Here is a 17,798-nt window from a genome sequence, read left to right as displayed (position 1 = left end):
ACGACCATTATGGCATCACCGTTGCCATGACGACCATTATGGCATCACCGTTGCCATGACGACCATTATGGCATCACCGTTGCCATGACGACCATTATGGCATCACCGTTGCCATGACGACCATTATGACATCATTGTTGCCATGACGACCATTATGACATCACCGTTGCCATGACGACCATTATGACGTTGCCATGACGTCCATTATGACATCATTGTTGCCATGACGACCATTATGACATCACCGTTGCCATGACGACCATTATGACGTCGCCATGACGACCATTATGACATCACCAATGCCATGACAACCAATATGACATCACCGTTGCCATGACGACCATTATGACGCTGCCATGACGTCCATTATGACATCATTGTTGCCATGACGACCATTATGACATCACCGTTGCCATGACGACCATTATGACGTCGCCATGACGACCATTATGACATGACCATTGCCATGACGACCAATATGACATCACCGTTGCCATGACGACCATTATGACGTCGCCATGACGACCATTATGGCATCATTGTTGCCATGACGACCATTATGACATCACCGTTGCCATGACGTCCATTATGACATCACCGTTGCCATGACGACCATTATGACATCACCGTTGCCATGACGACCATTATGACATCACCGTTGCCATGACGACCATTATGGCATCATTGTTGCCATGACGACCATTATGGCATCATTGTTGCCATGACGACCATTATGGCATCATTGTTGCCATGACGACCATTATGACATCACCGTTGCCATGACGACCATTATGACATCACTGTTGCCATGACGACCATTATGACATCGCCGTTGCCATGACGACCATTATGACATCACCGTTGCCATGACGACCATTATGGCATCATTGTTGCCATGACGACCATTATGGCATCATTGTTGCCATGACGACCATTATGGCATCATTGTTGCCATGACGACCATTATGACATCACCGTTGCCATGACGACCATTATGACATCACTGTTGCCATGACGACCATTATGACGTCGCCGTTGCCACGACGACCATTATGACGTCGCCGTTGCCATGACGACCATTATGACGTCGCCGTTGCCATGACGACCATTATGACGTCGCCGTTGCCATGACGACCATTATGGCGTCGCCGTTGCCATGACGACCATTATGGCGTCGCCATGACGACCATTATGACATCACCGTTGCCATGACGACCATTATGACATCACCGTTGCCATGACGACCATTATGACATCACCGTTGCCATGACGACCATTATGACATCACCGTTGCCATGACGACCATTATGACATCACCATTGCCATGACGACCATTATGACATCACCGTTGCTATGACGACCATTATGACATCATTGTTGCCATGACGACCATTATGACATCACCGTTGCCATGACAACCATTATGACGTTGCCATGACGTCCATTATGACATCATTGTTGCCATGACGACCATTATGACATCACCGTTGCCATGACGACCATTATGACGTCGCCATGACGACCATTATGACATCACCATTGCCATGATGACCAATATGACATCACCGTTGCCATGACGACCATTATGACGTCGCCATGATGACCATTATAACATCACCATTGCCATGACGACCAATATGACATCACCGTTGCCATGACGACCATTATGACATCACCGTTGCCACGACGTCCATTATGACATCACCGTTGCCACGACGTCCATTATGACATCACCGTTGCCATGACGACCAATATGACATCACCGTTGCCATGACGACCAATATGACATCACCGTTGCCATGACGACCAATATGACATCACCGTTGCCATGACGACCAATATGACGTCGCCGTTGCCATGACGACCATTATGATGTTGTCATGACGACCATTATGACATCACCGTTGCCATGACGACCATTATGACATCACCGTTGCCATGACGACCATTATGACATCACCGTTGCCATGACGACCATTATGACATCACCGTTGCCATGACGACCATTATGACATCACCATTGCCATGACGACCAATATGACATCACCGTTGCCATGACGACCATTATGACGTCGCCATGACGACCATTATGACATCACCATTGCCATGACGACCAATATGACATCACCGTTGCCATGACATCACCGTTGCCATGACGACCATTATGACATCACCGTTGCCATGACGACCATTATGACATCACCGTTGCCATGACGACCATTATGACGTTGCCATGACGTCCATTATGGCATCATTGTTGCCATGACGACCATTATGACATCACCGTTGCCATGACGACCATTATGACGTCGCCATGACGACCATTATGGCATCATTGTTGCCATGACGACCATTATGACATCACCGTTGACATGACGACCATTATGACATCACCGTTGACATGACGACCATTATGACATCGCCGTTGCCATGACGACCATTATGACTTCACCGTTGCCATGACGACCATTATAACATCACCATTGCCATGACGACCAATATGACATCACCGTTGCCATGACGACCATTATGACGTCGCCATGACGACCATTATGACATCACCATTGCCATGACGACCAATATGACATCACCGTTGCCATGACATCACCGTTGCCATGACGACCATTATGACATCACCGTTGCCATGACGACCATTATGACATCACCGTTGCCATGACGACCATTATGACGTTGCCATGACGTCCATTATGGCATCATTGTTGCCATGACGACCATTATGACATCACCGTTGCCATGACGACCATTATGACGTCGCCATGACGACCATTATGGCATCATTGTTGCCATGACGACCATTATGACATCACCCTTGCCATGACGACCATTATGACGTCGCCATGACGACCATTATGGCATCATCGTTGCCATGACGACCATTATGACATCATTGTTGCCTTGACGACCAATATGACATCACCGTTGCCATGACGACCATTATGACATCACCGTTGCCATGACGACCATTATGGCATCACCGTTGCCATGACGACCATTATGGCATCACCGTTGCCATGACGACCATTATGGCATCACCGTTGCCATGACGACCATTATGGCATCACCGTTGCCATGACGACCATTATGGCATCACCGTTGCCATGACGACCATTATGGCATCACCGTTGCCATGACGACCATTATGGCATCACCGTTGCCATGACGACCATTATGGCATCACCGTTGCCATGACGACCATTATGGCATCACCGTTGCCATGACGACCATTATGGCATCACCGTTGCCATGACGACCATTATGGCATCACCGTTGCCATGACGACCATTATGGCATCACCGTTGCCATGACGACCATTATGGCATCACCGTTGCCATGGCGACCATTATGGCATCACCGTTGCCATGACGACCATTATGGCATCACCGTTGCCATGACGACCATTATGACATCATTGTTGCCATGACAACCATTATGACATCACCGTTGCCATGACGACCATTATGACGTTGCCATGACGTCCATTATGACATAATTGTTGCCATGACGACCATTATGACATCACCGTTGCCATGACGACCATTATGACGTCGCCATGACGACCATTATGACATCACCATTGCCATGACAACCAATATGACATCACCGTTGCCATGACGACCATTATGACGTTGCCATGACGTCCATTATGACATCATTGTTGCCATGACGACCATTATGACATCACCGTTGCCATGACGACCATTATGACGTCGCCATGACGAACATTATGACATCACCATTGCCATGACGACCAATATGACATCACTGTTGCCATGACGACCATTATGACGTCGCCATGACGACCATTATGGCATCATTGTTGCCATGACGACCATTATGACATCACCGTTGCCATGACGTCCATTATGACATCACCGTTGCCATGACGACCATTATGACATCACCGTTGCCATGACGACCATTATGACATCACCGTTGCCATGACGACCATTATGACATCACCGTTGCCATGACGACCATTATGACATCACCGTTGCCATGACGACCATTATGATGTTGCCATGACGACCATTATGACATCACCGTTGCCATGACGACCATTATGGCATCACCGCTGCCATGACGACCATGATGGCATCACCGTTGCCATGACGACCATTATGGCATCACCGTTGCCATGACGACCATGATGGCATCACCGTTGCCATGACGACCATGATGGCATCACCGTTGCCATGACGACCATGATGGCATCACCGTTGCCATGACGACCATGATGGCATCACCGTTGCCATGACGACCATGATGGCATCACCGTTGCCATGACGACCATGATGGCATCACCGTTGCCATGACGACCATGATGGCATCACCGATGCCATGACGACCATGATGGCATCACCGTTGCCATGACGACCATGATGGCATCACCGTTGCCATGACGACCATGATGGCATCACCGTTGCCATGACGACCATGATGGCATCACCGTTGCCATGACGACCATGATGGCATCACCGTTGCCATGACGACCATGATGGCATCACCGTTGCCATGACGACCATTATGGCATCACCGTTGCCATGACGACCATGATGGCATCACCGTTGCCATGACGACCATTATGGCATCACCGTTGCCATGACGACCATTATGGCATCACCGTTGCCATGACGACCATTATGGCATCACCGTTGCCATGACGACCATTATGGCATCACCGTTGCCATGACGACCATTATGGCATCACCGTTGCCATGACGACCATTATGGCATCACCGTTGCCATGACGACCATTATGGCATCACCGTTGCCATGACGACCATTATGGCATCACCGTTGCCATGACGACCATTATGGCATCACCGTTGCCATGACGACCATTATGGCATCACCGTTGCCATGACGACCATTATGGCATCACCGTTGCCATGACGACCATTATGACATCATTGTTGCCATGACGACCATTATGACATCACCGTTGCCATGACGACCATTATGACGTTGCCATGACGTCCATTATGACATCATTGTTGCCATGACGACCATTATGACATCACCGTTGCCATGACGACCATTATGACGTCGCCATGACGACCATTATGACATCACCAATGCCATGACAACCAATATGACATCACCGTTGCCATGACGACCATTATGACGTTGCCATGACGACCATTATGACATCATTGTTGCCATGACGACCATTATGACATCACCGTTGCCATGACGACCATTATGACGTCGCCATGACGACCATTATGACATGACCATTGCCATGACGACCAATATGACATCACTGTTGCCATGACGACCATTATGACGTCGCCATGACGACCATTATGGCATCATTGTTGCCATGACGACCATTATGACATCACCGTTGCCATGACGTCCATTATGACATCACCGTTGCCATGACGACCATTATGACATCACCGTTGCCATGACGACCATTATGACATCACCGTTGCCATGACGACCATTATGGCATCATTGTTGCCATGACGACCATTATGGCATCATTGTTGCCATGACGACCATTATGGCATCATTGTTGCCATGACGACCATTATGACATCACCGTTGCCATGACGACCATTATGGCATCATTGTTGCCATGACGACCATTATGGCATCATTGTTGCCATGACGACCATTATGGCATCATTGTTGCCATGACGACCATTATGACATCACCGTTGCCATGACGACCATTATGACATCACTGTTGCCAGGACGACCATTATGACGTCGCCGTTGCCACGACGACCATTATGACGTCGCCGTTGCCATGACGACCATTATGACGTCGCCGTTGCCATGACGACCATTATGACGTCGCCGTTGCCATGACGACCATTATGACGTCGCCGTTGCCATGACGACCATTATGGCGTCGCCATGACGACCATTATGACATCACCGTTGCCATGACGACCATTATGACATCACCGTTGCCATGACGACCATTATGACATCACCGTTGCCATGACGACCATTATGACATCACCGTTGCCATGACGACCATTATGACATCACCGTTGCTATGACGACCATTATGACATCATTGTTGCCATGACGACCATTATGACATCACCGTTGCCATGACAACCATTATGACGTTGCCATGACGTCCATTATGACATCATTGTTGCCATGACGACCATTATGACATCACCGTTGCCATGACGACCATTATGACGTCGCCATGACGACCATTATGACATCACCATTGCCATGATGACCAATATGACATCACCGTTGCCATGACGACCATTATGACGTCGCCATGATGACCATTATAACATCACCGTTGCCATGACGACCAATATGACATCACCGTTGCCATGACGACCATTATGACATCACCGTTGCCACGACGTCCATTATGACATCACCGTTGCCACGACGTCCATTATGACATCACCGTTGCCATGACGACCAATATGACATCACCGTTGCCATGACGACCAATATGACATCACCGTTGCCATGACGACCAATATGACATCACCGTTGCCATGACGACCAATATGACGTCGCCGTTGCCATGACGACCATTATGACGTTGTCATGACGACCATTATGACATCACCGTTGCCATGACGACCATTATGACATCACCGTTGCCATGACGACCATTATGACATCACCGTTGCCATGACGACCATTATGACATCACCGTTGCCATGACGACCATTATGACATCACCATTGCCATGACGACCAATATGACATCACCGTTGCCATGACGACCATTATGACGTCGCCATGACGACCATTATGACATCACCATTGCCATGACGACCAATATGACATCACCGTTGCCATGACGACCATTATGACGTCGCCATGACGACCATTATGACATCACCATTGCCATGACGACCAATATGACATCACCGTTGCCATGACATCACCGTTGCCATGACGACCATTATGACATCACCGTTGCCATGACGACCATTATGACATCACCGTTGCCATGACGACCATTATGACGTTGCCATGACGTCCATTATGGCATCATTGTTGCCATGACGACCATTATGACATCACCGTTGCCATGACGACCATTATGACGTCGCCATGACGACCATTATGGCATCATTGTTGCCATGACGACCATTATGACATCACCGTTGCCATGACGACCATTATGACGTCGCCATGACGACCATTATGGCATCATCGTTGCCATGACGACCATTATGACATCATTGTTGCCTTGACGACCAATATGACATCACCGTTGCCATGACGACCATTATGACATCACCGTTGCCATGACGACCATTATGGCATCACCGTTGCCATGACGACCATTATGGCATCACCGTTGCCATGACGACCATTATGGCATCACCGTTGCCATGACGACCATTATGGCATCACCGTTGCCATGACGACCATTATGGCATCACCGTTGCCATGACGACCATTATGGCATCACCGTTGCCATGACGACCATTATGGCATCACCGTTGCCATGACGACCATTATGGCATCACCGTTGCCATGACGACCATTATGGCATCACCGTTGCCATGACGACCATTATGGCATCACCGTTGCCATGACGACCATTATGGCATCACCGTTGCCATGACGACCATTATGGCATCACCGTTGCCATGACGACCATTATGGCATCACCGTTGCCATGACGACCATTATGGCATCACCGTTGCCATGACGACCATTATGGCATCACCGTTGCCAAGACAACCATTATGACATCATTGTTGCCATGACAACCATTATGACATCACCGTTGCCATGACGTCCATTATGACGTTGCCATGACGTCCATTATGACATCATTGTTGCCATGACGACCATTATGACATCACCGTTGCCATGACGACCATTATGACGTTGCCATGACGACCATTATGACATCACCATTGCCATGACAACCAATATGACATCACCGTTGCCATGACAACCATTATGACGTTGCCATGACGTCCATTATGACATCATTGTTGCCATGACGACCATTATGACATCACCGTTGCCATGACGACCATTATGACGTCGCCATGACGACCATTATGACATCACCATTGCCATGACGACCAATATGACATCACCGTTGCCATGACGACCATTATGACGTCGCCATGACGACCATTATGGCATCATTGTTGCCATGACGACCATTATGACATCACCGTTGCCATGACGTCCATTATGACATCACCGTTGCCATGACGACCATTATAACATCACCGTTGCCATGACGACCATTATGACATCACCGTTGCCATGACGACCATTATGGCATCATTGTTGCCATGACGACATTATGACATCACCGTTGACATGACGACCATTATGACATCACCGTTGACATGACGACCATTATGACATCGCCGTTGCCATGACGACCATTATGACATCACCGTTGCCATGACAACCATTATGACATCATTGTTGCCATGACAACCATTATGACATCACCGTTGCCATGACGACCATTATGACGTTGCCATGACGTCCATTATGACATCATTGTTGCCATGACGACCATTATGACATCACCGTTGCCATGACGACCATTATGACGTCGCCATGACGACCATTATTACATCACCATTGCCATGACAACCAATATGACACCACCCTTGCCATGACGACCATTATGACGTTGCCATGACGTCCATTATGACATCATTGTTGCCATGACGACCATTATGACATCACCATTGCCATGACGACCATTATGACGTCGCCATGACGAACATTATGACATCACCATTGCCATGACGACCAATATGACATCACCGTTGCCATGACGACCATTATGACGTCGCCATGACGACCATTATGGCATCATTGTTGCCATGACGACCATTATGACATCACCGTTGCCATGACGTCCATTATGACATCACCGTTGCCATGACGACCATTATAACATCACCGTTGCCATGACGACCATTATGACATCACCGTTGCCATGACGACCATTATGGTATCATTGTTGCCATGACGACCATTATGACATCACCGTTGACATGACGACCATTATGACATCGCCGTTGACATGACGACCATTATGACATCACCGTTGCCATGACGACCATTATGACATCACCGTTGCCATGACGACCATTATGACATCACCGTTGCCATGACGACCATTATGACATCACCGTTGCCATGACGACCATTATGACATCACCGTTGCTATGTCGACCATTATGACATCATTGTTGCCATGACGACCATTATGACATCACCGTTGCCATGACGACCATTATGACGTCGCCATGACGACCATTATGACGTCGCCATGACGACCATTATGACATCACCATTGCCATGACGACCAATATGACATCACCGTTGCCATGACGACCATTATGACATCACCGTTGCCACGACGTCCATTATGACATCACCGTTGCCACGACGTCCATTATGACATCACCGTTGCCATGACGACCAATATGACATCACCGTTGCCATGACGACCAATATGACATCACCGTTGCCATGACGACCATTATGACATCACCGTTGCCATGACGACCATTATGACATCACCATTGCCATGACGACCAATATGACATCACCGTTGCCATGACGACCATTATGACGTCGCCATGACGAACATTATGACATCACCATTGCCATGACGACCAATATGACATCACCGTTGCCATGACATCACCGTTGCCATGACGACCATTATGACATCACCGTTGCCATGACGACCATTATGACATCACCGTTGCCATGACGACCATTATGACGTTGCCATGACGTCCATTATGGCATCATTGTTGCCATGACGACCATTATGACATCACCGTTGCCATGACGACCATTATGACGTCGCCATGACGAACATTATGACATCACCATTGCCATGACGACCAATATGACATCACTGTTGCCATGACGACCATTATGACGTCGCCATGACGACCATTATGGCATCATTGTTGCCATGACGACCATTATGACATCACCGTTGCCATGACGTCCATTATGACATCACCGTTGCCATGACGACCATTATGACATCACCGTTGCCATGACGACCATTATGACATCACCGTTGCCATGACGACCATTATGACATCACCGTTGCCATGACGACCATTATGACATCACCGTTGCCATGACGACCATTATGACGTTGCCATGACGACCATTATGACATCACCGTTGCCATGACGACCATTATGGCATCACCACTGCCATGACGACCATGATGGCATCACCGTTGCCATGACGACCATTATGGCATCACCGTTGCCATGACGACCATGATGGCATCACCGTTGCCATGACGACCATGATGGCATCACCGTTGCCATGACGACCATGATGGCATCACCGTTGCCATGACGACCATGATGGCATCACCGTTGCCATGACGACCATGATGGCATCACCGTTGCCATGACGACCATGATGGCATCACCGTTGCCATGACGACCATGATGGCATCACCGATGCCATGACGACCATGATGGCATCACCGTTGCCATGACGACCATGATGGCATCACCGTTGCCATGACGACCATGATGGCATCACCGTTGCCATGACGACCATGATGGCATCACCGTTGCCATGACGACCATGATGGCATCACCGTTGCCATGACGACCATGATGGCATCACCGTTGCCATGACGACCATTATGGCATCACCGTTGCCATGACGACCATGATGGCATCACCGTTGCCATGACGACCATGATGGCATCACCGTTGCCATGACGACCATTATGGCATCACCGTTGCCATGACGACCATTATGGCATCACCGTTGCCATGACGACCATTATGGCATCACCGTTGCCATGACGACCATTATGGCATCACCGTTGCCATGACGACCATTATGGCATCACCGTTGCCATGACGACCATTATGGCATCACCGTTGCCATGACGACCATTATGGCATCACCGTTGCCATGACGACCATTATGGCATCACCGTTGCCATGACGACCATTATGGCATCACCGTTGCCATGACGACCATTATGACATCATTGTTGCCATGACGACCATTATGACATCACCGTTGCCATGACGACCATTATGACGTTGCCATGACGTCCATTATGACATCATTGTTGCCATGACGACCATTATGACATCACCGTTGCCATGACGACCATTATGACGTCGCCATGACGACCATTATGACATCACCAATGCCATGACAACCAATATGACATCACCGTTGCCATGACGACCATTATGACGTTGCCATGACGTCCATTATGACATCATTGTTGCCATGACGACCATTATGACATCACCGTTGCCATGACGACCATTATGACGTCGCCATGACGACCATTATGACATGACCATTGCCATGACGACCAATATGACATCACCGTTGCCATGACGACCATTATGACGTCGCCATGACGACCATTATGGCATCATTGTTGCCATGACGACCATTATGACATCACCGTTGCCATGACGTCCATTATGACATCACCGTTGCCATGACGACCATTATGACATCACCGTTGCCATGACGACCATTATGACATCACCGTTGCCATGACGACCATTATGGCATCATTGTTGCCATGACGACCATTATGGCATCATTGTTGCCATGACGACCATTATGGCATCATTGTTGCCATGACGACCATTATGACATCACCGTTGCCATGACGACCATTATGGCATCATTGTTGCCATGACGACCATTATGGCATCATTGTTGCCATGACGACCATTATGGCATCATTGTTGCCATGACGACCATTATGACATCACCGTTGCCATGACGACCATTATGACATCACTGTTGCCAGGACGACCATTATGACGTCGCCGTTGCCACGACGACCATTATGACGTCGCCGTTGCCATGACGACCATTATGACGTCGCCGTTGCCATGACGACCATTATGACGTCGCCGTTGCCATGACGACCATTATGGCGTCGCCGTTGCCATGACGACCATTATGGCGTCGCCATGACGACCATTATGACATCACCGTTGCCATGACGACCATTATGACATCACCGTTGCCATGACGACCATTATGACATCACCGTTGCCATGACGACCATTATGACATCACCGTTGCCATGACGACCATTATGACATCACCGTTGCTATGACGACCATGATGACATCATTGTTGCCATGACGACCATTATGACATCACCGTTGCCATGACAACCATTATGACGTTGCCATGACGTCCATTATGACATCATTGTTGCCATGACGACCATTATGACATCACCGTTGCCATGACGACCATTATGACGTCGCCATGACGACCATTATGACATCACCATTGCCATGATGACCAATATGACATCACCGTTGCCATGACGACCATTATGACGTCGCCATGATGACCATTATAACATCACCGTTGCCATGACGACCAATATGACATCACCGTTGCCATGACGACCATTATGACATCACCGTTGCCACGACGTCCATTATGACATCACCGTTGCCACGACGTCCATTATGACATCACCGTTGCCATGACGACCAATATGACATCACCGTTGCCATGACGACCAATATGACATCACCGTTGCCATGACGACCAATATGACATCACCGTTGCCATGACGACCAATATGACGTCGCCGTTGCCATGACGACCATTATGACGTTGTCATGACGACCATTATGACATCACCGTTGCCATGACGACCATTATGACATCACCGTTGCCATGACGACCATTATGACATCACCGTTGCCATGACGACCATTATGACATCACCGTTGCCATGACGACCATTATGACATCACCATTGCCATGACGACCAATATGACATCACCGTTGCCATGACGACCATTATAACGTCGCCATGACGACCATTATGACATCACCATTGCCATGACGACCAATATGACATCACCGTTGCCATGACGACCATTATGACGTCGCCATGACGACCATTATGACATCACCATTGCCATGACGACCAATATGACATCACCGTTGCCATGACATCACCGTTGCCATGACGACCATTATGACATCACCGTTGCCATGACGACCATTATGACATCACCGTTGCCATGACGACCATTATGACGTTGCCATGACGTCCATTATGGCATCATTGTTGCCATGACGACCATTATGACATCACCGTTGCCATGACGACCATTATGACGTCGCCATGACGACCATTATGGCATCATTGTTGCCATGACGACCATTATGACATCACCGTTGCCATGACGACCATTATGACGTCGCCATGACGACCATTATGGCATCATCGTTGCCATGACGACCATTATGACATCATTGTTGCCTTGACGACCAATATGACATCACCGTTGCCATGACGACCATTATGACATCACCGTTGCCATGACGACCATTATGGCATTACCGTTGCCATGACGACCATTATGGCATCACCGTTGCCATGACGACCATTATGGCATCACCGTTGCCATGACGACCATTATGGCATCACCGTTGCCATGACGACCATTATGGCATCACCGTTGCCATGACGACCATTATGGCATCACCGTTGCCATGACGACCATTATGGCATCACCGTTGCCATGACGACCATTATGGCATCACCGTTGCCATGACGACCATTATGGCATCACCGTTGCCATGACGACCATTATGGCATCACCGTTGCCATGACGACCATTATGGCATCACCGTTGCCATGACGACCATTATGGCATCACCGTTGCCATGACGACCATTATGGCATCACCGTTGCCATGACGACCATTATGGCATCACCGTTGCCATGACGACCATTATGGCATCACCGTTGCCATGACGACCATTATGGCATCACCGTTGCCATGACGACCATTATGGCATCACCGTTGCCATGACGACCATTATGGCATCACCGTTGCCATGACAACCATTATGACATCATTGTTGCCATGACAACCATTATGACATCACCGTTGCCATGACGTCCATTATGACGTTGCCATGACGTCCATTATGACATCATTGTTGCCATGACGACCATTATGACATCACCGTTGCCATGACGACCATTATGACGTCGCCATGACGACCATTATGACATCACCATTGCCATGACAACCAATATGACATCACCGTTGCCATGACAACCATTATGACGTTGCCATGACGTCCATTATGACATCATTGTTGCCATGACGACCATTATGACATCACCGTTGCCATGACGACCATTATGACGTCGCCATGACGACCATTATGACATCACCATTGCCATGACGACCAATATGACATCACCGTTGCCATGACGACCATTATGACGTCGCCATGACGACCATTATGGCATCATTGTTGCCATGACGACCATTATGACATCACCGTTGCCATGACGTCCATTATGACATCACCGTTGCCATGACGACCATTATAACATCACCGTTGCCATGACGACCATTATGACATCACCGTTGCCATGACGACCATTATGGCATCATTGTTGCCATGACGACATTATGACATCACCGTTGACATGACGACCATTATGACATCACCGTTGACATGACGACCATTATGACATCGCCGTTGCCATGACGACCATTATGACATCACCGTTGCCATGACAACCATTATGACATGATTGTTGCCATGACAACCATTATGACATCACCGTTGCCATGACGACCATTATGACGTTGCCATGACGTCCATTATGACATCATTGTTGCCATGACGACCATTATGACATCACCGTTGCCATGACGACCATTATGACGTCGCCATGACGACCATTATTACATCACCATTGCCATGACAACCAATATGACACCACCCTTGCCATGACGACCATTATGACGTTGCCATGACGTCCATTATGACATCATTGTTGCCATGACGACCATTATGACATCACCATTGCCATGACGACCATTATGACGTCGCCATGACGAACATTATGACATCACCATTGCCATGACGACCAATATGACATCACCGTTGCCATGACGACCATTATGACGTCGCCATGACGACCATTATGGCATCATTGTTGCCATGACGACCATTATGACATCACCGTTGCCATGACGACCATTATGACATCACCGTTGCCATGACGACCATTATGACATCACCATTGCCATGACGACCAATATGACATCACCGTTGCCATGACGACCATTATAACGTCGCCATGACGACCATTATGACATCACCATTGCCATGACGACCAATATGACATCACCGTTGCCATGACGACCATTATGACGTCGCCATGACGACCATTATGACATCACCATTGCCATGACGACCAATATGACATCACCGTTGCCATGACATCACCGTTGCCATGACGACCATTATGACATCACCGTTGCCATGACGACCATTATGACATCACCGTTGCCATGACGACCATTATGACGTTGCCATGACGTCCATTATGGCATCATTGTTGCCATGACGGCCATTATGACATCACCGTTGCCATGACGACCATTATGACGTCGCCATGACGACCATTATGGCATCATTGTTGCCATGACGACCATTATGACATCACCGTTGCCATGACGACCATTATGACGTCGCCATGACGACCATTATGGCATCATCGTTGCCATGACGACCATTATGACATCATTGTTGCCTTGACGACCAATATGACATCACCGTTGCCATGACGACCATTATGACATCACCGTTGCCATGACGACCATTATGGCATTACCGTTGCCATGACGACCATTATGGCATCACCGTTGCCATGACGACCATTATGGCATCACCGTTGCCATGACGACCATTATGGCATCACCGTTGCCATGACGACCATTATGGCATCACCGTTGCCATGACGACCATTATGGCATCACCGTTGCCATGACGACCATTATGGCATCACCGTTGCCATGACGACCATTATGGCATCACCGTTGCCATGACGACCATTATGGCATCACCGTTGCCATGACGACCATTATGGCATCACCGTTGCCATGACGACCATTATGGCATCACCGTTGCCATGACGACCATTATGGCATCACCGTTGCCATGACGACCATTATGGCATCACCGTTGCCATGACGACCATTATGGCATCACCGTTGCCATGACGACCATTATGGCATCACCGTTGCCATGACGACCATTATGGCATCACCGTTGCCATGACGACCATTATGGCATCACCGTTGCCATGACGACCATTATGGCATCACCGTTGCCATGACAACCATTATGACATCATTGTTGCCATGACAACCATTATGACATCACCGTTGCCATGACGTCCATTATGACGTTGCCATGACGTCCATTATGACATCATTGTTGCCATGACGACCATTATGACATCACCGTTGCCATGACGACCATTATGACGTCGCCATGACGACCATTATGACATCACCATTGCCATGACAACCAATATGACATCACCGTTGCCATGACAACCATTATGACGTTGCCATGACGTCCATTATGACATCATTGTTGCCATGACGACCATTATGACATCACCGTTGCCATGACGACCATTATGACGTCGCCATGACGACCATTATGACATCACCATTGCCATGACGACCAATATGACATCACCGTTGCCATGACGACCATTATGACGTCGCCATGACGACCATTATGGCATCATTGTTGCCATGACGACCATTATGACATCACCGTTGCCATGACGTCCATTATGACATCACCGTTGCCATGACGACCATTATAACATCACCGTTGCCATGACGACCATTATGACATCACCGTTGCCATGACGACCATTATGGCATCATTGTTGCCATGACGACATTATGACATCACCGTTGACATGACGACCATTATGACATCACCGTTGACATGACGACCATTATGACATCGCCGTTGCCATGACGACCATTATGACATCACCGTTGCCATGACAACCATTATGACATGATTGTTGCCATGACAACCATTATGACATCACCGTTGCCATGACGACCATTATGACGTTGCCATGACGTCCATTATGACATCATTGTTGCCATGACGACCATTATGACATCACCGTTGCCATGACGACCATTATGACGTCGCCATGACGACCATTATTACATCACCATTGCCATGACAACCAATATGACACCACCCTTGCCATGACGACCATTATGACGTTGCCATGACGTCCATTATGACATCATTGTTGCCATGACGACCATTATGACATCACCATTGCCATGACGACCATTATGACGTCGCCATGACGAACATTATGACATCACCATTGCCATGACGACCAATATGACATCACCGTTGCCATGACGACCATTATGACGTCGCCATGACGACCATTATGGCATCATTGTTGCCATGACGACCATTATGACATCACCGTTGCCATGACGTCCATTATGACATCACCGTTGCCATGACGACCATTATAACATCACCGTTGCCATGACGACCATTATGACATCACCGTTGCCATGACGACCATTATGGTATCATTGTTGCCATGACGACCATTATGACATCACCGTCGACATGACGACCATTATGACATCGCCGTCGACATGACGACCATTATGACATCACCGTTGCCATGACGACCATTATGACATCACCGTTGCCATGACGACCATTATGACATCACCGTTGCCATGACGACCATTATGACATCACCGTTGCCATGACGACCATTATGACATCACCGTTGCTATGTCGACCATTATGACATCATTGTTGCCATGACGACCATTATGACATCACCGTTGCCATGACGACCATTATGACGTCGCCATGACGACCATTATGACATCACCATTGCCATGACGACCAATATGACATCACCGTTGCCATGACGAC

This window comes from Phyllobates terribilis, unplaced genomic scaffold, assembly GCF_046119375.1.
Source record: "Phyllobates terribilis strain yellow unplaced genomic scaffold, ASM4611937v1 Scaffold_75__1_contigs__length_6962009, whole genome shotgun sequence".
In the NCBI taxonomy this organism is placed as follows: domain Eukaryota; kingdom Metazoa; phylum Chordata; class Amphibia; order Anura; family Dendrobatidae; genus Phyllobates; species Phyllobates terribilis.
This window is presented reverse-complemented; position numbering follows the sequence as displayed.